This window comes from Anolis sagrei, chromosome 2 (genome assembly GCF_037176765.1).
Source record: "Anolis sagrei isolate rAnoSag1 chromosome 2, rAnoSag1.mat, whole genome shotgun sequence".
Taxonomy (NCBI): domain Eukaryota; kingdom Metazoa; phylum Chordata; class Lepidosauria; order Squamata; family Dactyloidae; genus Anolis; species Anolis sagrei.
Genome location: NC_090022.1, coordinates 124274952 through 124301547, shown reverse-complemented (window position 1 = coordinate 124301547; position 26596 = coordinate 124274952). Strand labels below are relative to the sequence as shown.

The window sequence follows — 26596 nt, the reverse complement described above, 5'->3', positions numbered from 1 at the left end:
CAAGTCAAATCAGAAATCATTTGGAGGCCTATAGTGTAGTGTGTGTCTGGCCCACTGCAGAACCTCTATTTCAGTACAATTTACAGCCTTGGAGGGTGAGGCAGAGCAGTTATTTAGTAACTTCCTGGTACAACTGCTTGCAAGGTCAGATCTCTTTGTTACTCCAAAGCTAGGCATGCTATAAACTACAGAAGTGGTGGGTGATATGCAAATACAGAAACATTGCCTTATACCTGGCCTGTTCTGCATGGTTCACAGCATGATGGGCAAAGTTGTGGGGGGAGGAGTATATGCGTGTGTGTATCTTCCCTACCAAGGCGATGGAAGGGGAACCAAAGCAACATTCCACAATCCTCCAGCCTAAAAAGTGTTGAATTAAACCAGGCAGTGATACTGTGCTCATTGAAGAAGTGACTGAAGGAGGACTGGAAGAAGGGAGAAAGAACAGCTATTTTAAAAGATATACCATATATCTTGTATAAGTGCCCCAAGGAGGAGCTGTACACTGACTGGAGACATTAGCCAAAGACATCTCATCTATGGTCATCCGAGGGAACAGTTCTGCAGCTCAGTTCTCCAACAGAGAATTTGGGTTATACGCATAAAAACTAGGATCATATTGAGCACCAGATTACTAAAAGGATCCACCTCTATACGTCCATGGGATCACGGAAAGGGCAGAGGCAGGAACCCAGAGCTTTTCCTAAACATCACACTATAAATGAAATGGCAGGGAAATAGTTTTTGAGGAAAGGAGAGATAATTACCAAGAGACATCCTTTTGGGAGATCAGAAAAGAACGACTTTATTTCCAGCTGGCGACTCTGGTATGGACTCATGTCCCAAAAGTAAAACCAGAGCCCCGAAACAGGCGTGGACGATGGCTTTTATAAGTTTCAGACTCAAGTAGACAAAGAACATACGTCTTCATACAATCATCATCATCCCTACGTCATCCTGGCATCATAAGAATATCAGGTTCCCACCTCCAACATGCAAAAACATGTCTCTGTGTCTAGCTGAAGAGCAGGCATTTTGCAGTCATCGATCAAGGGGCCTCCTCTGACCTGTCAAAAGGTGCTTCTCTGTCCTAGCACGGGCTTCTCCAACGGGCTTATCTCTCTTCTGGAATGCATACCCCCCTTCCTCTTCAGCCCCTTTTGGAGACAAGCAGCTTGCTTGCTGTTAGCATTCTTGCTACACAAAGGGAACTAGATTTTCCTATACATTTAAAGTACATATGATTTTTATGCATAAATCAATCAATAAATATCTGTTTTTCCAATATCTCCTCATCAATTCCCCCCTTTAGGTGCTTTTAAGACTTTTTTCTGGTATTATTATTATTTATTTCCAGTCTAAATAAGTCTAAATGCACCTACTTAACTTCTATTTGAGAATAATTTATTTCCTTTATTCAAAAGCATTTACCTGGGGGTTGCTTTCAGAACCTGTATTAATCTGTGTTGCAACCATTGAAAAGACTAGGAGGATTTAAGACTCAATGGTCTGACTTTTGCTCTTATAAGACTAGAGTAGCCAAACTATAGCTTCCTTATTAATCAAAGGCAGACAGAAAAGCAAATTTTACAATTGACTCATAATGCTCATATATCTCAAGTTAGCATTTCTCCCATTATTGATCAAACATACATTTTGCATGCTCATTGAACTAGTTATCAATTCACAAAACTGACACATAAATAAACATATATTACCCACAAAGTTCTCATTCTTCTGGAATCTGGCCGTACGTTGAGTAACCGTTCCTGTGGGTTACAGTAAGGCCTAGCTCCGTCTTCTTTCCTCTCCAGTTGTGGGTCTGACAGTGCGTAGAGCTTAGTCGCTTCCAGGTTATGGACTTAAGCTGCAGTGTCTAGCCCAGTCTTCTCATCCTACAGCAGGTGCAGATCTGACAGTACGCAGGGCAAGAGCTTCCGGGTTGTCTTGCAGTAATGTCTAGTCTGAATCTTCTTTCTGCCACCTTTTTTCCATTTGGTTAGAACAACCACAATCCTGTGTTAATTTAAGCTTTAGTGGGTGTTTTGAATCTAGAATAGCTTGCTAACTGGGAGCAGTTAGACTCAATTCTACTCCAAGGGAGCAAGGTTTGATTTCTGCTACCTTAACTGCACTAGGTGATGTAAAAATCATCACATAAAGACCTTTTCATTTGAGTTGCAAAGTTTCTCATTACCAACCCTTAACCCACACCTCACCCCCTTGCTTAAACAAACAAATGGGGGTCAGGTGTGTGTGTGTGTCCTGAACTCATTAAGCATTTTCCATAACTATTGCAGCATTTTCCCAAAGCAACCATTTCCTGTCTCTTTGCCTGGGCCCTTCTCATGCTATTCCCCTTTATGACCTTGAGAATGAAGGAGAGGCCTCTCATACAACATTGCAAAAGAAGACAGTTTAATGGTTCTGGTGGGAATGCATCTAATATGTACTGTTACAACTATGGCTTCAAAGTGTACATTTACACAATGCTGAGTACCTGGGGGATGGCATTGCCCCTGACACTGAGTGTTTTTGGCACAGGTATGACACCTAGCTGAAGCTGCCATTGTCAAGAAAGTGAAGACAATCTATGTTTAACTGTCTTTCTACAAGCTTAGCTAGTGTCATTTTCCTGAAATGACTCATGAGGTCCTTTTACTACTTTTCATGCCATGGTTCTGGGGACAATTATTTTTCCATCTGAAAAGAGCTCACCAACCAATAGAGTTAGCTAAGTCTATTGCACCATTGTCCTGGGCCCATTGCTGTTCTTCTTAATTATAGGTGGGCTGCACACTGGGATTGGGCAAAGGAAGTAGGATAGCCACCTGGAGAGACTTGGCATCTGCTTCTTTGTGGCAGCTGCATCCGCTCTCTGGTTGATTTCTGGCTAAAGGATCCTGCCCTGCCCTGTACATTACAACCACCTGTTTTGGGACCCATACAGCTTCTAAGAAATGCAATATCTTTTTCTGAATGTTTGACTGGTTGGCATGCTGCAGTTAAAAGTCCTCTTTCTTTGTAAAGCACACCATGGACATGTAGTACTGAAAATACATGCTTTGTATCAGTGTATATGTTCAGCTGAACTTCTTGCAATGGAACATCAGCCAAGTCAGGACAACTGGTATAAATTATGTCCAATTTTCAATACAACTATGATGTTCCTTTTGCAGGAGGGTAGCAAATTTAAAAGGTAGAGCATTGCTGAACCTTTAATGTAAGGATTCACAACAGTGCCTGATGTTTTTGCATTCTTGAGGTGCTAAGCATTTGGTTTCTTTGAGTTCTAAAAGTCTATGGTTTGAGTTAAATGCCTGTTGCTACATCTTCCTTCTCAGCAACATAACAAGTGAAGGATTTAGTTACTTCAGGCAGGCATAAAGCAGACTGTCCTCAGCACAGACTTTTATTTGCTGAAAGGCAGCATTTTGCTCTTGTGTCCACTGGAAAGGGCTCTCTTTCGCCCACCTTTGTAACTTGACACAAGAATTTGCCAATTACTTCATAGAGATCCAAATTTTACAGAATCTTGTTGTACCTATTACTTGTATTGGACTTGCTTCTACTCCGTTTCTAGGCTCCTATGACCCTATTTTATCTGGAATCCTAAGTATTTGACTTCAGTTTTTGCACGGCTGGGTCTAGGAATTGGAGTGTTTTCTTCAGACTGACTGACAGACTCCTGGAATTGGCTGTACTATTTTTGGAGGTATGCATTTGGCTATTCCGGGGGGGTTGTTTTCTGCCCATACCTCAGGAGTTTCAAACTTTCTCCTATTCATTTTTCTCTGAGCCTTTTTAAACTACTAGCAGCCTCCACCATGGGGCAGGTGAGGTGCAAAAGGCTTGTTATTTTCTAAAGCCATCTTAGCAGATTCATTTTCCTCAAAGAATAATCTTGCTCTTTAGTTTACATAGCAAGTCTTTCCCAGCAAGGAACTGGGCAGCTAGGCATATATAGAAAACTGATGGTAACTTATTTTGTTGCTAGCTGACTTTTTCTTCCTCTTTCTTTCTTTCTTTCTTTCTTTGGAAAGGATGTAGGCATTGATCTCCAGTGGCTCCCATGAGCTTTATGGCTTTCTGGGTTATGGTGCCACTGGTATCACTGATTTCTTCTGCTCTTATGTCTACCAAAAATGTTTTTTCTTCTTCTTTGGGATCCTAAGGTTAGAACTCTTGACTGACTTGGGTCCTCTGGCCCTCTTCATTGGGGGCATTTGGCCAATCCAATGATTTTTTTTTCTCTTCCCCTGGATGCTCCTGTGACTCTTGATAGAAGGGCAGCTCTCTGGGTCTTCCTATCTGCTCCTGGTAGCCTTTTTCTCTTCCTCTCATCATCTGGGAAGTTTCTCATTCAATGTCCCTGATTCTTACAGTTCGGACATTGATTTGGCTCAAGAAGCTGTCCTCTTTTCTAGCTCATACTTCACCCTCTGCTTCACCCTCTTTTTATTTGCCTTAATGCTGCTGATAAGAAAATGGCTTGAGCCTTCATTTGTCACTGCTTATCTTCTCCTTTTGATCTCTATTCACAACCACTCAGCTGTTAGAAACGAGCGGCTGTGGACTCAGGCGGCATAGAATCTGAGTCATCTATATAACATACATCTGTTGGGAAAGATTCAAGTATCTTCTATGTCAGGACACTGTGGTGTTGGAGGGCTATACTGGCTTCTTGCTGCTGCTGGCTGGAGGGCTGGATTTGCAGGACTTCTGTGGATCTCCCATCATCTCAGTAGAGTAGGGAGGTTAGGCATTTCTTCCTCAACAGAGTTGGGGCAGGATAGGAGATTTGATCTCATTTATTCCTGCCCAAAATCTAGTTTTGCAAAACTTTTCTCAAAATCTTCTAACATGTACCCTAGCAGGGCTTTAAGCTTGCCGCTGAATGACCATCACATGTTTTAGACAAACAGACAACTAATACACAGAGGAGTGAAAAGGTATGTGGGATCTAACCACACAGCATCTGGTTTCAGACAAACAAACATTGATTCATTCAATTCATTCATACAACATACAGCATTGATTCAAACATACAGACAATCAATCATACAACAATGTACCTAGGCTTTCTCTTTTTTTCTCTCTCTCCCTAGGCAGTCGGTTTCCCTTTCTGGCACACCCAAAAATCCCAAAAAGTCTACTCGGGACTGCCTTTTTCCCAGGTTAATTACTCCTGGGTTGGTCACTAGCAAACACAGCTATGACCTGTCCTGACGTCTACACTCTTCTAAATGTTCTTTTTTCACATTCATACTTGCCTGTCCGTCGTTTTCTGCCTCCTCTGGTGAAAGGAAAGAACCCCGTCAGGAGCAGCCGCCCTGCTCCAAGCTTCAAGTGATCCCTGGCATCAAACAGAGACACCCCAGCTGGTAGGGTTCAGTTGTTGGTTGGACGCCGGCTTGGCTGACTCCTGAAGGCGTTCCCGATCTCAAAATCTCTCTCTTGGCTTCTCTCTCTCTTGACCTCCTTCAAATCTTCTGCCTGTTACTCCTGGCTGGCTCGCCAAAATGAAATGGCAGGGAAATAGTTTTTGAGGAAAGGAGAGATAATTACCAAGAGACATCCTTTTGGGAGATCAGAAAAGAACGACTTTATTTCCAGCTGGCGACTCTGGTATGGACTCATGTCCCAAAAGTAAAACCAGAGCCCCGAAACAGGCGTGGACGATGGCTTTTATAAGTTTCAGACTCAAGTAGACAAAGAACATACGTCTTCATACAATCATCATCATCCCTACGTCATCCTGGCATCATAAGAATATCAGGTTCCCACCTCCAACATGCAAAAACATGTCTCTGTGTCTAGCTGAAGAGCAGGCATTTTGCAGTCATCGATCAAGGGGCCTCCTCTGACCTGTCAAAAGGTGCTTCTCTGTCCTAGCACGGGCTTCTCCAACGGGCTTATCTCTCTTCTGGAATGCATACCCCCCTTCCTCTTCAGCCCCTTTTGGAGACAAGCAGCTTGCTTGCTGTTAGCATTCTTGCTACACAAAGGGAACTAGATTTTCCTATACATTTAAAGTACATATGATTTTTATGCATAAATCAATCAATAAATATCTGTTTTTCCAATATCTCCTCATCATAACCATCTAGGCAGGCTGGTACACTGCCAGGAAACCTCTCATAGGCCCCAGCTACATTAACCATTTAATTCAGTTCAAAGCTAGCTTTAAACTGCAATGGCCAGATAACAAATGCCTACAAAAGCATGCTTTAAAAAGTCCTTAATGTGTATTAGTGTTCTGTGGTTTGTGTAATCGTCATCTTGACCTCAAAATAATTCCAGGATTTCCAATGTAAGAATCTGCACAGTGAAACCATTTTCTTCAATACCATGTTGAAACTGCATTGACTGGTCAATGTAAATAGAGTTTCAGAGAACTACCCAGTAAAATTTCTAACTGATTGGTTCAAATGCTTCTCCTTCTGGGAATGTTTGGGAATTAAGCCTCCTTCAGATGTGGCTTGTCTGCAACTACCACGATTTGCCACTATGAAGATGTAGGGAATTATAGGCAGCAGCATTCCACTCTTTCTCTCTAGGATCTAAAGTCAATTGCTATTCCCCATTCAAATGCACCCAAAGAATCAATTGCCCAACACTCATGAAAATTCCATTGTTACTGTGGACCTGATCTAGTTGGAAAGTGCAATTTAAATTCATGCCTGTATCTTCTACAAAAAAAAATGGCAATGCCTTCTGTTTTACAGAGGACAGACACATTCCTCTATTTGGAAAGGCTGTTCAGTCTAAGTCAGGTTAAGGAGTATAGAGCCCTAAAAAGGGAAAGCAGGAACTTTGTTTTTGCTCCTCTGCCGTTAAACCTCAAGAAAGCACACCGAGCATCTTCACAGTTCCTCTGGTCAAAGTCGTCTCCAGTCCTCTTCACTGATCCAAATTCTTAGCTGAGATCCTGCACTATGAGACATCTTTGCCCAGCATGAAAACTATGACACAACTCCTTGTGTAGCCCTGTTGCCAAAACCACATACAGCAGCTTCCCCACACACAGATGGCTATTTCCATATTGATATTAAATAGGGAGATGACAGCAGGGACATAATCATCTATTTTTCTTTAGATAAATTCACTGGAAGAGCATTTGGTGGCACTCCCAGGGGTTCTCTGGCAGTCATTGAGGCTGATGCTATTACTGCACATGCAGATACAGGAAGATTGTTCTGCACTCGTCTGATGTTTTCCCCACTACTTCTACAAATATACACCAACATGAAAATGGTTGTATTGCCACACAGAAAAGGTGGGTTAGAAAGATTTGGGTCATTGCATGTTTGGAACAGAATTCTGACTCAAAGGTTGTTGGGTATGTCATCACAACTTACTAAAAGGATACCAGGTTCCATGTTTATTTCAAGATCTGCCTCTATATACACAATCAACATATCCAAATTTTATACAGCACTGCAATCTCCTTTCTGTGTAATGTACATTTATAGCAATCCTGCCTCTGTACAACAAGCAGCAATGGTTTAGGCACCCATTTATGAAGACGGAGAACCATTTTGGTGCAGCCTATAAGGGCCAGCAGTGGACTCTTGCTTTGCTTTCTTTTCTTCTAGAACAGTGTTTGCTAAACATTGGTCCACCAGGTGTTTTGGATTTTAATTCCTAGTCACCCCAGCCACTTTGGCCAACAGTGAGCAATTCTGGGAGCTGAAGTCCAAACAAACCTGGAGGACCAAGTTTAGGAATCACTGCTATAGAGGAAAGGAGACCATTCTTCTTAGGCCCCATCTGCACTGCCATATGAAATACAGATTATCTGCTTTGAACAGAATTCTATGGCAGTGTAGAAGGGGCCTAAGAGAGATGTGCACCCTATTATTTCTCTCAGCACTAAGAATCAGGGGTACCAGATATCTTCCACTCATGGCAGAGCTATTGGCCATCAGTGCTTCCTTGAGCATGATGTTTGTTGACAATCCGGTCTGCTCTGCCTGACTGCCTCATTTGGTCACTTTCTCTCAGCATATCACAGGCAATCTCACTGAGAAAGGTTCCTGAATGCTTAAGCAGGCAGAGGTATGGTAAATTTAGGCCACATGCTTTAGCAGGCAGTGCACACAAACACAGACACATGCACTAATATTTCTCTGCTCATGCAATGCATGATAGCTACTCCATTGTCACAGGCACCAAGCAAGCAACAGCTAGAAGATTGAACTACTGATAGGGACATTTTAGAGGAGTAAGGGTGCATCTACACAGAGCATATAATGCAGCCTGAAAGTGGGCATACCTCCAATGCACATTGTAGCATACATTAAACCCCTAACAGATTTTTTTTTAAAAAAAAAAAAACCAAAACAGAGTCTGGAATAAGTCAGATAATGTGTTGCAGCTGACCAGAGTATATATCCCATGATGGACTTGAAACTGGGATGGGGAAATGCAGAGAACTTGTCAGGACACCACTAGAGCTAATGCTCTTTAACACTGAGACACAGCTGGCTGGAAGGTAAATTAACACTCCCCTGGGAGGGAAACTACCTCATTCCTTTGGGGACTCTTGCTTTCTGCCCCTTTGTTCTCATTTCCCCTGCCCTGCCATGGTCCAGCACTGGTTCCCAATTGACATTATGATGCACATCAACTCATCTCAGTGTACTGCTTAAATGCAGTTCTGATCTACAGTCAGTGGATACTGTGATCACTGCCCAGCCTCAGACCAATTCCTGGAGTGTTTGTCTAGACACTGCACAGCAAAAACATTTGCTTAATTCACCACCAAACTCAAAAGATCTGGGTTATAGTTCCTACTGAGCTATGCAGCTCCATGGGTGAATTTAGATTAGACTCCCTTTCCTCACCCCTGGGTTTTGCAAGGATAAAGTGAACAGGAGACGTGCTCATCATCTTGACTTTACTGAGGAAAACAGAAATATAAATGTAATCAATACATTTTACAAAATAAAATTAAAACCAAACAGTTATCTCCAAGTTGGTAACAGAAGATTGTCATGTATGGGACTACTTCGTTATTTCTTCTTTTCCCAATAATAGCAAGAGATCTCTACCTATCCCTTGTACTTTTTAAAAAAAGTTTCCCCCCCCCCCTTTTTTGATGGGTATGGAACAAGTTGATACATACTGGAACATCTGTGCAGTGCATACATGTGACTGTCTGTCTTCCTTAAGTCTGCTTAAATCATGAGAAGGAGGGATAAAATTAAGCCCTGAGCCACTGTTCAATTCATTAATATGTTTATCTGTCATTTGACTTGCAAAATCAGGTTCATCCTATGGCAATGAAACATGCTTTGAGTTCTCTTTTTATGATTCCAGTTTCAGAACAAAAGTGAATGTTACTTACACAGGCATTTTTTACAAACCCTCCTAGCTCCTTCCTCCCAGATTTCACCCAGTTTCTTTATATTCTCTTCTTCTTGGCTTTGATTGAAAAAAACAGTGGCAGATTATTTCTTTGTCTTGGTTTTATGTGTCAGTTGTAATACTCTGTTTACCTAGAAAAGCTTGAGCATAACACAGATCCACATCCCAGAGAAACTTTCATTGTGCTGCTTTAAAAAAATCAGTATCAATGAAAAGATTGTTGCCAATAGTCTGAAAAAACAAGGTTATTGATTTTATAAACACCAGAAGCAAAGTTAGTTAAATTAAGACAGATTCACCACTGAGTCCTGATTTATTTCTAACAGTTTCACCTCTCTATATCCTCCATTTAGAGATATGTTTTCCTTTCTGTCCTTGATGGACTTGCTTCCTAGCAGTCCATCAAGAGGTTCTAAAGAAAATACATTGCCTGATGTACCAGGCAAGGCCATTGCGGTGTTGGGTGTCCTCCTGCCAGCCATGGCACCTGCAGAGGACTACTTCCTCCCAGAAACCCCCTGCATAGCAGGAAAATTTCCCACCACCCGGTCAGCTGGCCTCTTGGCAGCAGGCCTCGCCCCGCCCCAGACCTGCCTCCATCCCACCCAGCAGCCTATTTAAGGCTGCCCTGGACCTTTGCAGGCACCATGCCTGCTTCAGCCGATCCATCCCACCCACCTGGCATGTTTGTTATTTGTTTGGTTCATATTAACTTGTCACAACTTTTTGGTTGGTGTGGCCATGAGCCCTGGATCTGACTTGCTTATCCCCTCCCCCATTGGGGGGGCATCCAGTGGTTACCAGGGGTGCCAAGTTAACATTAGCCTGGTATTGTGCTGGCAGTACCCTTGTGTGTAAAGAGGTATTGGACAGCAGCGGGCTAGCTGATCCAGATCCAGGACCCACACATGGTGGCCAACCCTTGTGCCTGTAATCAATAAATAAGTTGTGGCCATTGTTATATCCCAACTCTGTGTACATGTCATCTTTGCTTATATTGGCAGGAGGTGTCTTGCCCATGCACACACAACAGCTGGTAAACTGGCTGGGATTTCTGGGTCTTGTAGACCAAAACAGCTAGGGACTCAGAGATTGAGAACCACTGATCAAGAGGTTCTAAAAGAACCGCACTAATCCATCCCTGATCTGAGCTGCACCCCAATATCTCCTACTTCTCTGGAGCCTTCCTCAATACTTTTATCATATGGAGAAATACAGCCAGCTCCTCCTTTAGACCTTCTGTAAATGTGTAGTGCACTGAAGCATGGAGCCAGATAAGCCAACACAGTTCTATCATTGCTTTGTAATCATATAAAGCTCCTTGGTAGAGAATAACCCAATAAAGAGATTGGTTTAGTTTGTTTGTAGCTTTTCATCTCTCCACTATCATTAGAAGAACAAATAGCTGGTGGTATGCCCAATGATACCAAAGAAAGTGTTTCAGTAATAGTTGTGCCAGTGCTAGAATGCACTGAAGATATCAAAGATATAAATGCCATGCCTGGGGGCTGACCTACAAGTGAATTAGAAGGCATTTTGTAGATTATTTCTACCTAAATACAACATGGCCACATTCTCTACTCACTTGGCTATGCAACAGAAATGCAATGTACCTATCATAATCACTGCAAATGAGAAAGCTTGTTATTCTTCTTCCTTGTCTCTACATGGTTCAGTTAGGCTGGCAGTCATGATTTTATTATTCAGCCCCTGTGTTCTTGCACAATTGAAACAGGACTCTGGTAATGGTGTGTGAACTTCAAGGTCACCCTGTGGAGAGTTGTCTTTAGCTCTGCGGCAGTTTACTATTTAGGAATAAAAATGACAATTTGGCTCAAGTAAATTACATCGTGGGAGCACAATAAAATTCTGAAAGGGCAATTGGAATGATCTGATGGTGGATTTAAACTTGGAATACATTATCGTGCTTTTCTGTGGTTGCTGGCTAAGATGGCCTTCGGTGATGCGTAGACATTCCAACCCAGCACTAATGGCATTTCCTTTATCTCCAGGTGCACAGGTTTATAATTAGTGTTGAAGGGTAAGGAGGGGGAAAGCCATCTCTAACCACATTGTATATGAATAAACTATTCTGTTTGCTGTAGGATTTCCTGGATAGTCTCTACAAAGAAAAGGGAATTCAGTTCTCAATAAGCCATTACCACAAGCAAAAGCAAACATTACATCTAAGCTAAGAAGGCAATGAAAGAGCGACATAAAGTTTGCATAACTTACTATATGCTCACAGAGAGTGGCAGCTGTGATTCTCTGGTGCATTTCTCCTTTGTACAGTATTGTGTACCTGCTCTGTTGCTTCCTCTCAGGCTGAACTTCACAGTCTCCATATACCTCTTCTCTATTCTCTCCCTCTCTCTATCTCTACCCTTACCCCATCCCTTTAGGCTTGTACCCAGTGGTAGTGAATCCTCATCTTTTCATTATCCTAAATGTTTAGCTCTTATTGGAAGCTATCTCTGCACTAAAATGTTTTTATGTTGCTGACTCCAAGTAGCAACTCTACATAAGCCTTAATAGAAAGAAAGTATCTTTACGAGACCATAGAATAGGTTTCCTTTCATGTTACTGATCAAATAAAACTGGCATAACACACAATCCTGAAATACACAAACACAATTTGAGGAGCTGTAGTGCAAAGCAATAAGATATTGGTGATGTTCTGCTCTCCTTCACTGATATTTGTTACTGTATCCATGGTTGTACATTCAGTTTGTAATCAGCTACTATTGATGTCTGAATTATGTATGCCCTTCAGTATTACTCCCATGTGTCATGAAAACATACAGTAATACCTTGACATACGAGTTCAATTGGATCTGTGGCTCTTAACTCATTTTGCTCATATGTCAAATCAAATTTCCCAATTGAAATGAATTGAAATGCTATTAATCCATTCCAGCCTCTCAAAAATCACACCAATTTTGGTTACCTCCCTCCCTCCCTCTTCCTCCTCTTCCTCGCTGGTGTTGATGAACGTGCTGCCTCCTCATGCACATGTTCCTCCACCCTACCACACAGCCTCGAGCATGCTCCCCTTTCCACTCCTTCCCTGGACCTTCAAATGTCACCGCCTCTCTTTGGCTTGAGGGATTCACCTAAAGGACCCTCACTCTTCCTCCTCTTCGTTCTCCTCTCTGGCCTGGCTTCAGCTTAAGCCCATCATCACTACCACCACAACTCCCCTGTAGCAGGAGGAATCTTGATGCTACCAGAGAGGAGGTAAGCAAAGAGACACCTCTACACAGAGAGAGAGTCTGTGTCTCGTTCCCTTATGACAGGCATTTGACTCATCCAATCTGAGCTTCCGTCATGGAAGGAATGACACCCTTGGGCCATGACATCGAGGCTTGCATTATAGGCTGTCCAAAGTGTGGTTGTGTCATGAGAAGGTGAAGAAAAAAATGGAGGGAAATAGAAAGAAAAGACTGGTAGAAAGCTTTAAGAGGGCCTTGTGGGGAGACTGAGGAGGAGGAGGCCGCAAAAAGGGGTATCTAGTACAGATGTGCACAACTCCAAAAATCTACTTCATTTGAATTTATGAAATGGGTGCAACACCCATTTTGATTCTAAAGTGTTTTGAAAAATTTGTAAGAGGTCCAGATTTTATCTAATATGAAGTAGCAAGAAAATTATTTTTTTTTCATTATTAAAAAATCCTGCAGAGCTAAGCTATACCTTTTGGAATTGAAGGCCCCAAAGAGCTTGGGGCAGCTCTTCTCCATCTGCCACCCAGCCTTACATGAGCAGGACCTGGCCTGCACTGGGCTTGGGGTGAGCCATGTACCTGACAGGAGCCTCTGATGCAAGAGTACCAGCCTTACCTGAGCAGGCTCTGTCCTATGCCTGGCTGAAGAGGAGAGCTCTCTTTCTCCCACTCTCTGCTGGCTTTTCCCTCACAGTGAGCCATGGGCCTGGCAGAAGAGGAGGCCCTGCTTAAAATCACACTCACCCCAGGGTCTGCTTGCAATCCTCGCCGGGGTCTCCTCCTCCACCAGGCATGTGGCTCGCCATGAGGGGTAGGTCAATGGAAAGTGGGAGAGGGAGAGAGAAGGAGCCCTGCTTCTGCTGTGAGACACAAGGAGAGGTGGATGGGGGGGGGGGGGAGGCAGGGGCGGCTCGTCCATTACGCGAAGTAAGCGGTCGCATAACACTTTTTTTGCCAGGGGCGCAGAGGCGCCTCTGTAAATGCCCCTCGACCGCCACTTGAGGAGCGCCCCCTCAGCTCACAACAGCCCTAATAGTCTGGGGGGAGCCTCGGCTTTCTTGCCTCGCTGCCGGGCGATCCTCTTCCCAAAGGGGCCGGGCCCTTGAGCCTCGCCTAGCCCCTCTCGTTCCTGCTCCACCCGGCCACCGGGTGCGCGAGCAGAGCCGGCGCTCAATTGGTCTCCGCGTTCGATCCCTTCCCCATAACCGGCTCCCTTTCCCGATCCTCCGGCGCTCCACCTGCCTCCTCTCCTCTCCCGGGGCGGAGCTGCCGCGCCTGGCCCGCTTCGGGTCCGGAGGCATGTCTGAAGACCCCAGCGTGCACACCAAAATTCACCTCTTCTCCTGGCTTTCTCTTCAGCCATTGGGACCAAGAGAAAGAGGGAGAGGGAGCCCCTCCGGCTGGAGGTATCTCCCACCTCCGCTCCCTCCTTTGTTTTTGTGCCTACCTTCAGAAAAGGTGGGCATCTCCACCTCTCTCTCTCTCTCTCTCTCTCTCTCTCTCTCTTGGTCCCAATGGCTGAGGAGAAAGTCAGGAGAAGAGGTGACTTTTGGTGCACACGCCGGGGTCTTCAGGCACGCCTCTGGACCCAAAGCGGGCCAGGCAAGGGAGCAAGTGCGGCAAGTGTAGTTACTGGGATGTATAGTTCACCTACAATCAAAGAGCATTCTGAACTCCACCAATGATGGAATTGAACCAGATATGGCACACAGAACTCCCACGACGAACAAAATACTGTTTGCTTACTGTTGAAAATTACCTAGGGCCGCCTCTGGGGGGAGGACATACAAAACAAACAAATTTATTTACAAAAACTCAGAGGTGAGTGTTTTGATTCATTTGTGTTCAATGGGGCTTTGGTGGTTGTAAATCAGGTCATAAGTACATATTTAATGAAACACTTGCAATTTACAACCCTCTTATGATTTTTTGCAGGGACCTAATATCTATCTCCTAACTGGGATCTCTGCCTGTATTTTGAAGCAAAAAAAAAAAAGAGCCACATGATGGCTCGTATCTCAAAAAACTCTCAAGTTAGATTACTCATAAGTCAAGGTATCACTGCATGTCAGTAGCATAGTGAGTAGTAGACATATCTGGGGCCACCCAAGTTTGATTTCCTTCTGAATAGAATTTCCTAAACTGCCATGTTTGAAGCACCTTGTTCAAGAAAGGAAGTACAATTGACTTGAGAAACGAGACCAGAGGTGCCCTGGTTTTCTTGAAGCCCTTTCCCTTTTCTTATATGAAATAAAATGCAGAAGAATACATGAAACAAACCAAAGGCTTGTTTGTTTTGGCATTGTGGATGCTGATGCCTAAGAGAAGCCCAGAAGCAGAACTTGAATGGAATGATACCTATCAAACTGTTTATCTCACTTATTCAACATAAGCCAGTCCCCACTCTCTTTCTCTTCCGATTCTACTATGGAGCGTAGTTGTACAGATAATATAATGACTGGAATCCTACTGATTTCTTATGCAAGCATAAGTTATGTATGTGGATTTGCTTTCCCAGGTCTTCAAGACATTAATAAGGAGAAGCAAAAAATTCATACTATACAGAGTTGATAATCTACCTAAATACCAAACTCAAAGTATTAATAATTTAACTTGTATTTATCTGTAAAAATTAGTCTACTGGCTACAATAATAATTTGTGTAATCTTGTTGAGTCTACATAAAAGCAAAACTTTTCAATTCCTCAAATAAGAAATATTGCTATGTAACAAAGGGCACCTGGGAACACTGATGTGGGTATACATTTTCCTTTCTTGCATGATTGTCTCATTCAGTTTACAATTATAGAATTGAGTTACCCAAGGGTAATTATTGTGCAAATATATACATATTTTGGCTGTTGCATAACAATTTCTCCTGCTGTATCAACATTGTAGTAAAATTTATGCAGACTTTGAAAAGGCATTTGTGCATATTTATCAATTGTTATTTCATGTATAGTCAATACAGGAGCACCTACTTATAGCAACAGAAGGAAGAGGATTTCAGACAAGATGTCAAAGAAGAGTTGCTATGTATTAAGAGCAATAGTACCCCTCTGGACTCTCTTTCTTCACTGGACTCTCAAGCTACTGTGATCCTTTGAATATAGGTCAGTGGTTCTCAACCTGTGGGTCCCCGGATGTTCTGGCCTGTAACTCTCAGAAATTGTAACAGCTGGTGAACTGGCTGGGATTTCTGGGAGTTGTAGGCCAAAACACCTGAGGACTCACAGGTTGAAAACCACTGATATAGATGAATACACTAAAATGCAACTGCTTTTGCACATTGGCCATTACACAGAGTAAAACGTCATGCAAACACTGCCAGAGGTGTTCTACTATGTTGTTATGTAGATGGAATTACACTATTACTGCTGAATTCCGTAAGTAGTAGTTTATTCTATGCAAACCAAAAGCAGAGCAGTGTGTGAAACTCCAAAAAAAATTGTTTCTAGTCCATGTGAATTCTCAGTGGTGTTCGCTGACTCACTTTTCAGCCATAACCTAGCTACATTTTTTGTCTAATGCCAACAACTCTGAAAATTTGTGACAAATAGACAATTTGAAGACTTGGCTATTTCTGAAGGAATTTACCATGTTTTCAGACATGCAAACTCCATAGAAAAGGAACTATCGAGCTATAAAGACAATGGAATGGCCCAGTTTTTAATTGGCTCAGTTCAAAGGTTAATTTCAGAGTAGTTTCTTTAGAGCCAATTAATAATTACATTAATGCAATATTAGTACCCACTAGCATTTAATCATTGTATTATTTCCATGGATATATTCGGGAATCTATTCAGATTGAAATATTTCATGTGGAGGAGACCTCCATTGACGAGATAGTTAACATAGGCTTCATACATTAACATGCTCCTTTCTGCTTGATGACAAACCCACAAGCTAAAAATCCAAAAGCTAAGGCCATGTGTTTACAATGAGATGGAAAAAATTTGATATCTTTAGTTACTTTCTCATCATGTGGTCACAAAGATTGAAATTATGTGTCCCATTACGACAGCATCTTTTAATCATCCCCATTATAGAATTTTTTCCTCTTGCCAGGCACATTTCTGGCAGGTCCTTTAAAAAAAAGGGTTTATAGGAAAATCTGTGATTCCCTCCAAATCATTTTTTTAAGTTCCATTTTGTCATACAAATGTCTAAGCTTTGCTATATAACAAAATGCCCAGGGGAAATTTAAAGGAGCATACATTGAGGAGAGTGAGTAATATAGGCAGACTATTGCAATCATTCTGGAATTAGGGTGCTGAATATTGAGTAATCTCTACTGAAAGGAGAGGTTCATGTTTTCATTCCTGATTCATAAAAAGACAGAACTGAGTAAAATCCCAACTCTTGATGGATAAGGTTGATTCCAGATTGGCTACTGTGCTTTATCATGAAAGCATCCAGAGATAAAGGCAAATTAAATTGAAAACATAACGGCATTACAAGTCTCTTTCCACCATACAAGTCTCTTTCCACCATATCTATCATTTTTATTACTCATTGATCTCTGAATTGTTTTGTTACAAGCCTGACACAGAACACTATCCTGGTGAGAAAATCACAGGTGAGAAAATCCCTACCTCGTGGAAACTCCTCTTTATACATGTGATAAGCACATGTGAACATATTTTGTTGAATGTGTGCACAAAAGAAAGCAACAGCTTTATTTTGAATAGAATAGATACACACACAATGGTAGAACCAGAATACATTCTATACAGTTTTGCCATCTGACCAGGAAGGGAGTTCCATAGCCGGGGGGCAATCACCGAGAAGGCCCTATCTCTCGTCCCCACCAGTCGTGCCCGTGATAATGGCGGGATGGAGAGCAGGGCCTCCCTGGAGGATCTTAATCTCCGTGATGGTTCATAGGGGAAGATGCGTTCAGACAGGTAAATCGGGCCGGGGCCGTTTAGGGCTTTATAGGCCAAAGCCAAAGCCAGCACTTTGAATTGTGCCCGATAGCAAACTGGCAGCCAGTGGAGCTGGCGTAACATGGGAGTTGTGTGTTCCCTGTATGCCATCCCAGTTATTAACCTGGCTGCCTCTCGTTGGATTATTTGAAGCTTCTGAGCAGTCTTCAAAGGCAACAAGAGGGTGGACCACCGTGGCCATGTCTGACTTCCCAAGCTATGGGCGCAGCTGGCGCATACGTTTAAATTGTGCGGAAGCTCCCCTGGCCACCACCGTAACCTGGGATTCCAAGCTCAGTGATAAGTCCAGAAGAACTCCCAAGCTGCAAACCTGTGCCTTCAATGGGCGTGGAACCCCATCCAGCACACGGTGTGACCCTATACCCTGTTCGGCCTTGCGACTGACCAGGAGGAGCTCTGTCTTGTCTGGATTCAACTTCAATTTGCTCACCCTCATTCCTGTGTTTGTTTCAACTCCTGTAAGCCACTCTGAGTCCCAAACTGAAGAAAGGGTAGGGTATAAATAAATAAAGAGAGCCTGCATGGTGTAGTGGTTTGCACATTTGATCACAAATGTGGAGACCAGGATTTGAATCTCTGCTCAGCTACCAGAATGACCTTGGGCAAGCAACATTTTCTCAGCCCCGGAGGAAATCAAAGGCAACCTCCCTCTGAACAAATCTTACTAGGGTCACCATATTCTATGACATATGACTTTCTCTTCCTCATTCTTTGAAATGAAATAGGCAAAGAAAAATATTCTGTGAGACATGAGGCAAAGATACAAGGGGAGTTTGCTTCTAAATGTCTCACAGTTGGCTACTGAACATTAGATAAAAAGATGAAATGTTCTGTACCAAATGAGGTTTAACATATATGATCTTGTGCAAAGCTGGGCTGGCTAAGGGTGATGTTTTTTGGGAGAGAGAACAAAATATTGTTGCTATTATGCATATCATCATTAGCAGCTGATATAAAATGGCAACAGCCCTTTATCTTGCCCAGTCCTAGTAAAGATTGTTGGCTTTGGAACAGTTTAAAAATAGCATTTTATAGGAGAAAGGTTGCTGCCCAACCTACTAAAATACTTTTCAGTTCTGTAAATAATGTAGGTAAATTAGCGAAGGAAACAGACTGCAATGAATAAAACATTAGTACCTTTCCATTTACTCTGAGGCCCAGAGGAATTTTTAAAAAATGAAAATGACTCAATTTAGTTTGTTGGTAAAACAGGAAGTCAATGTAACATTGGGGAACTGGGATTAAACACCAAAGGGTTGAGTTGAAGTGGATAATTTCCTACACAGCTAAGGTAGTGAAGGACATTTAATCACATGATGCTGCTTCACAAATTCTGACCTGGAAAATCAATCAAGTGTGTTTGAAGAGGCCTGTCTCCAAGTATCTTTCAAATATTACACAGGCAGTAAGTAGCAGTAGTCCAGTTTACTGGCTTGAATCACCCCACCTTAAAAGCCAAAGCACGAGAGACTTTTTTCAGGTTCCTGCCCCATCTATGGATTACTGTTCAATTTCTAACCACATCTACACACACACAAGAATTGTGTAAATGTGAAGAATACATACCAGGCCAACTCATTTAGAAGTTTCTTTTTTCTTTCTGGTTCTGGACAATTACAATTAGGTAAACATGTACAGTGAGATCACAGTATCCAGTGGTTCCAGGGCCCTGAATGGTTACCAAAATCTGTGGATTTTCAGGTCCCATTATATACAATGGTGTGGTAAAATATAACATAACATAGTCACAATTTGCCTTTATGAATTTTTTAGAGAATATTTTCAAGCCATGGATGGTTGAGTCTGTGGATACAGAATCAATAGATACAGAGGATCAACTGTATCTTGCAACTCATTTAAATGAGTTGCAAGCAAATGAACACCATATCCCATGCACACGGTTCGTTTTGTCCTAGGCCTGGTTTAAAGGGTCCTTAAGTTCACTTTCTGAGCCATGAAGCATAACTCTTTCAAACAGATATCCTTTCAATAAATAGCACTTCTGCTCAAGTATGGTAGTACCAGGAACAGACTCCATTATTCCAATAACCCATTATTTCATGATTTTTTTCCTGAATTCGGGTGAAGTCATTATTGTGCCTCTCTTATCACACTCCATTCTTCACCAGTGGTGCTGTTTCCCATTCCCTTCCTTCCTGTCCCTTGCTACCCATGGCCTTCTGTTTATGTACACATAGGAACAGATCATAGTTCAGTGGCAAAGCACTTGCTGTGTAAACAGAAAATCCAAGGTTCAATTACTGGTGCTGCCAATTAGAAAGATTCAGTAGCAGGAAATATGAAAAACATGCTGTTCAAAAATAAAGATAAGGTTAGATAATACTGACTAAAAATAGAAATTATAAGGCGACTTCTCACTTTTCTCTCTTTTTGCTATCTTTTTTACAATAATCTAGGCATCATTTGGGGTACCAAGAGTGACTAGAAGCAGCTGTTAGTCCACAACATGAAGGCGTCTGACAGAGCCATAATCTTGGGGAAGCTCAGTAGATCTGGGTTCTGTTCAATGCCTACACAGAAAATCACTTTAGAGACCAAATGTGAATGAGGTGAGCTATAAATCTATGTAATGTTACAGAGATTGATGTATTTATTATTTAATTATTTAATTTAGCTCCCAGCTTCCTCCTTATATGGGATGTGTACAATATATCTAATGTTACACAAACAATCTGCTGCTATAAAAATACAATTAAAGTTTCAAGGTTCAAGTTGTCAGGGATTCAAATCAGCATGAAATTCCCTGTTGTCTAGAGGAAAGGACTCTTCACTCCTGTTAGGGAGCCAAATTATTGCAGTGAAGTGGTCTCCTCGGGAACAAAAACAATACACAGACACAAAGCTGTTTGTCCAATCAGAATGCTTTTCTTTCTTAAATTACAATAATCGTACAAATACTAGCACAGTATTTACAGTATGTACAACCTTTCTCTCTTCTGTCTTCTTCCAACAACCTCTATACACAAACCTCAACCAACCGCCAACCCTCATCAAACCCTCATCAGGTTCCTACAAACTTATATGCAAGAGGCTCGGTACTCTGCTCCCACACCCCAATTAGAGTGATAATTGTGGTTAAACCTGATACATTGATTCTGTTAGCACTTAAAGAAATGCTGAGCAATTTACACATTCTGACACAAGTTTCATCAGATTCCAAGGAGTCCAGGCCATTTCCAAAAGATCAATAAATGCTGCCATTGATGGGAGTACTCTAGACTGCATACTTGGACTTATATTCTGGTGTACAACTTGGGGGGAAAGTTACTTTTGGGGACTAAAGCTTCCTAAAGTCATCATAACCACTGAGATTCTGGGAGATGAAGTTTTTAAAAAATGCAATCTTCTGAGTTCGTTCTGGTGAGCACAATATTTTAGAGTTTTCTGCATATGTAAGAAACTGGGTGGATGGGAAGTAAGAACCAGCTGATCTCAGTGAATTGTTCTCAATGGCTGGTGAGGAGATAAGCAACATGAGATTTTCTAAGGAATGGTAGTCATTCTTCCACACATATTTCCACCTGCAGCAGCCTCACAACATATCACATTTCTCACCAAATGCCTCTATGAGACCTTTAACACCAGGGACTTCTGAAACAGTGTTCTGCAACAACTGCCACCAGTGCTCTGGAAAAGGAGGAAGAAAGCTTTCCTTCCAACTGTTAGGACTGGCTGAATCAAAGTGCAGCATCATTCCCAGCATAAACATTCCACATGAATCATTGTATTAATAAGCACTAGAGGGCCTGTCAGGCATTAATTCCACTGAGAAACTTCAGGGATAACAAGATATAAAACCTCCGGCACACATCCATCCGGCACACATCCATGTTCTGATAAAGCAGGTTGTGTCTGACCCACAAGGAACTTCCATACAAAAATATGGCATGGAATGAGGCTGCTTTTCAGCAGTGAGTGGGAAAAAGAATATAAGATCTGCAGAACTTCTCACAAAGGCAGTCATGGTAAATGCAAGTAAATGGTTCAAGTACACTATGCTTACTTGAAATTATGCACACTCTAACACACGCATCCTCAAACTGTGGCGCTCCAGCTGTTTGGACCTCCAAATCCCAGAAGCACTAATGAGCTTGTTCAATTGTCAGGAATTCTGGGAGTTGAAGTCTCAAACAGCTGGAGGGCGTCAGTCTGAGGATGCCTGCTCTAACAGGTTCCATCACACATCTCTCTATATTTAGCTATCCGCCCCCCCCCCCTCATTCTCTCTCCCTTTCTCCCTTCCTTGCTCCCTCTTTTAAAAATATGTGTACCAGAGGTAGAAATATTGGTAATTCATACCAAATGTTTACCAAAGTGTTTCAAATCTCAACAATAATTTGAATTTTTCACCAGAATTTGGAATAGTGTCTCGGTTTCAGCCTTTCTCCAGCGGAGACCGGTTCAAAGATTGGTCAGGTTTCAAAATGCCAGTTTGACATGTCTCAAAATGCCACCTGAGGTCTTGGGATTGCTATGTTTCTTGGAATATGCCTCCAGGCAAGGAGGCAAAGTTTTAGTGAAGAGAAACTGAGGATAGTGTAGAAAATTGGTTGTTCTGGGTTTTTCGAGCTATATGACCATGCTCTAGAAGCATTCCCTCCTGACATTTTGCCTGCATCTGTGGCAAGCATCCTCAGAGGTTGTGAGGTCTGAGGATGCCTTCCATAAATTCAGGCAAAACATCAGGAGTTAATGCTTCTAGAGCATAGCCTGAAAAACCTAGAACAGCCTAGTGATTCTGGCCATGAAAGCCTCCAATAACACATTGTAGAAAATGATTTTTGTATATGAGGTGGCTTTAAACCAGAGACAGACAACTGCAAAAGTGGGGTGGTTCTGCAAGACCTGAGAGGGCTATTTCCCCCCAACTCCCATGTCACTAAATCATTTTATAATTCACTTTTCCATTTTATATAGGGGAGTCTATAGGAGAATGGGGACAATTTCACCATGTATGTGGTCCCTTCCAAGCTGTTTCAAGAAGTAAACCCTATCCAGCTCAATGTAAATTATCCCCAGTCCTTGTGCTTTGTTGAAAGATATTTTGTAAATGTTTGCTTATTAACATAACATCACATTCTAGTTTTGTTTGGCTTGTATTCATAATCTTCCTTTTTTATTCTTATTACTCTTGCTTTCCCCTCGTCCCACAGAGGAGGGACAAATCCCCAAGCAGGTTAAGATTCGGGCATTTTATGAGGGTGTCTTGCCCTCCTATCGCCCCTGGAAGACTTTATTAACATCATTTACAGCTCCAGTAATAACTAAGCCACACTGTTCTCTGTAGAAAGAGGCCGAGGAAGAACCATTAGTCTAGGAGCATTCCTGCACAGATTCAGAGTTTTTTGATGGGCTACTTGCTGGAAAAATCCAGAGGAGCTCTCTACACACCCTGCCCCCTGGCAGTTAAAACCAATTAAATTAGAAATCCCACTTGAGCAAAAGGCCTACGTGTAATTTGTGTAAAGTTTCCATTAAACAATGCTGTCTACAGTAGAGCTCCCTGCTGGCAATTTAATGGGAAGAGAATTCAAGCAGGAACATTCTTGGTTTTCCCCATTAATGCTGTGTCTACATGCACACTATCTTTACAGACATGAAAAATACTAGTAAGTCTGCAAGCACTGTCTCCTTAAAAGCTCTACATTACTCATGGAGACATGATTCGGGTTTCATATTTCAGAAGTACAAAAAGGCAACATTATGACAGAAAACAATGTATGGACTGCCAAGTCAGAAGCACCTTAGATCCTAAGATTTCATGGTCCCAATCTAAAACCTAGGGATGACCCCAGCATTGCATTATGCATGATGTATTAAACTTCATCCGCAAAAAGGCAAATTAATGGGTGATATATTTCACTTGTGAATCATTCTTCACAGTCCTTTATTTAAGAATAAAGAATTGAAATACATGGACAGCTCAAAATTTCCTCCTACTGAATGCTATCTCTTGCTGAAGTATCCTTGCTGTACACAGTTTGAAAAGGATTTAGGAAAAAGAGAGGACAGCCAGATAGACATTCTCTTGGGTCTATAGGACCTGCTCTAAATTTGCTTGCAACATTTAAAAGTTGTTTCCTTCTTTTAAAAATTTAAAAGTTGTTTTCTTCTTTTAAAACAACTTTATTTTCAAGCCTAAAAATAGTATTGATTTTCTGATAGTAAACCTGGAAAATACAGAATGATAAACTATGGAGAACATTTTGTGTGCCTTCCAGCTGCCTGCTGACATAGATTTTTCCTAAGCAAGAAATATTCAGATTCACTTTTACCAGTTCTGTCCTCTGAAATAGAGCTGATAGCACATGCTATATTCATGCTAAAACCTTCATATTAAGTATATTAACCTTACTCTAAACTTAAATGATACCTACCTACCTATCCAAATTCAGGCATGTTTCAGAAACCAATGTAGAACAATTCATTGTAAACATTTAAATAATATCCTGAGAAATCACAATGCTCAAATATCTAATAATCAGGCATGTGCAAAAAATGTGGAAGTGTCAGAAATGTAAGAAAATCATATTTGTAGATCGGAAGCCATATCTGAAGCATGTGCATGGCCCAAACCAAATATTTAAGAATCAAAACTTGTCCCTTTTTCATTTAAGTTTTGTAAATCAGTGCAATAAAACAACACCATTAAGCCAAAAAGGTTTCCTGCCTACCTGCCTGGAATTAGTGGAGTCTTGCATTAAGAGCCATGATAGAGGGAGCAGTGCATTTTGGGAACAGTATAGAACTCTGGGAAATGTAGTTTGGGAAGGGTAAGAGCCCTATGCCAAAGAATTCAAAAGGTTCTGCCTTGAACTACATTTCCCAGTATGCATCAGCATCAGAAAGCCCCAATTAGGAGAAAAGATCAGTCTGTAGCCAGCCAAGTTCCAATACATTTGCTAATATTCTAACCTATGATTTCTGTTCCTGGGTTATAAATGGTAGTTCCTAATTGGTTCTGTCATAAAAACATGGTAAAAGTTTATTACACTGCAAAAACATTGTATTTGTGTAAGGGACATCGTCCTATAGCACATTTGCTTTCTTGAGTCTCCACCAATTTAACAAAGTTTCTGCCACAAAAACAAAGTTTCTGGAGTAGAACAATTGTTTTCAAAGTAAAGATTACACAATTAAAAAGGAAATAACATTTCAAAGTTGGAACAGATTTTCTATTATTATAAAAACTTTGAAAATTCACCAAAATCTGTGGAAATTTGGTGGGCTAACAATGGTAAATGTGCTCGACTACTGTAGCAAGTTTCACCCTAATCGCTTTAAAAATGAGGGAGACATAAGCCCCTGAAGTTTCCCCAATTATAGTAATTCAATTATGTGCAATTATTGCAATGAGATAGTAGCAAAATTTTGTTCGTCTCGTTATTGTAATGAAATGTTCACCAAGAATAGTTTAGAAACACTTTAGAAACAAAGCACCAGCATCCCCCAGTTTTGTAATGACTTTTGAACCATTTTTTATGGATCACATATCCCACACCAGCAAAACTATTAGTTGCTAGTCTCAGCTGGAATATTAGCTCAAACTTCATTGCTGCAGATTTAGACTAATTATCAGAATAACCAAAAGGGTTCTGAAAATCCTAATGTTTTTATCAGTTCTGATAAGGAATATTCTGGCCTAGAAACAAACTACAACTATTATCACACTATAGAACTTTTCTGTATTTCTATGCATAAAAGAATAAATTGATGCATTTTGCTTAATTACACACACAAATGTGTTGTAAAACTAGGTCAAATATTAGAGGAGACTTGATAAATCCCCTTTAGCTGAAAAAAAGTTATCCCATTTGTAATCAATTTCAAACTAGGACAAAGGTTTTGAAAAACTTCTGATAGAAGATTAAATTACTAGTACTTTGAGATCACAAAGTGGTTGAGGAAAATAAGAACTGTAGCCCAACACTTATGAAAGGCATCAGGGGGATAAAGACTGAACTGGACTGTTCAGACAACTCCATTTCAGATCAAGTGCATTTTTTTTCCTGTGGTCCGAGTTTGGTCGAACGTAGATATAAATAAGGCTTCATGGTACTCTGTGAACTTTGGGCAACCAGTAATTCCTTCCAGTTGTGGTCTAGTTTCCACCACACATAAAACCCACCAAAGGGTGTATACTCAAAATTCAACATTGTCCCTTGGGTGTTTCTCCTCTTTCTCATTTGATGGGAACAAGAAGAACAGGTTCTTATTCTAGAACAGTAAGATTTTTGGAATATTATATCTTGAAGAAGACGGAAGAGAACACATGCCCATCTAGGCCTCCAAAGTCAATAATGAACACATGAGGCATCTGATTGGCAAATTGTCTATGAAATCTGAATGTTAATGGTCCAAATTGCCTTCTCGGCTTCCTTCAATCTTTCTCACCTCCCTGGAAGCCTTTATGAGGACTGAGGAGGCTCTATGTTGATACAAATGCAGCATCAAGAATTCTCAACTAGTAATAAATGAATCTTTTGTTGTAAGAGTTCTTGCTTTTTTGCAGTAGTCTGTCCCATAGAGCAAAATAATTTCTAGAATGGCTTTAATAGGATTTCATTGCTGTTGTTTAGTTATTTTTATTAATTTATTTGCCATATTTACATTCCACCCTTCTCACCCCGAAGGGGACTCAGAACAGCACACATAAAGGCACAATTTGATGCCATACAACACATATCCAGCAAATAAATATTTGCCGGATATATGTTGCGTGCCTTTGAGTAGTTTCTGACTTATGGAAACTCTTTGGTGAACCTATCATGAGATTTTCTTGTCAATATTAGTTCATAGAGGGGGTTACTGAAAGAGTGTGACACCCAGTGGATTTCCATGGCCAAGTGGGGATTTGAACCTTGGTCTCTAAACCAACATACCACTCTGGCTCTTGGGTATCCTCAAATGTTGTATTTCCAACCTGTTTCTGACCTGTTTCTAATTGAAAAGAAAGCACAAATGAGTTTTAATACTTGTATTTGTTAAAAGCCCAGACACTGCATGTCCCTTCTTCTGCAACCTGATACGTA

General features: G+C 41.4%; 1 long non-coding RNA gene across 1 annotated transcript in view; it reads right to left on the bottom strand.

Annotated features, from left to right (window-relative positions):
* The window catches only part of LOC137096404 (uncharacterized), a 61847-nt gene extending 37564 nt beyond the window's left edge, over positions 1-24283 (bottom strand). Inside the window, exon 1 of the long non-coding RNA XR_010909444.1 lies at positions 24239-24283. This is a non-coding gene — a long non-coding RNA (uncharacterized lncRNA). The remainder of the gene's footprint in view (positions 1-24238) is intronic.
* Between the last annotated feature and the right edge of the window lie 2313 nt (positions 24284-26596).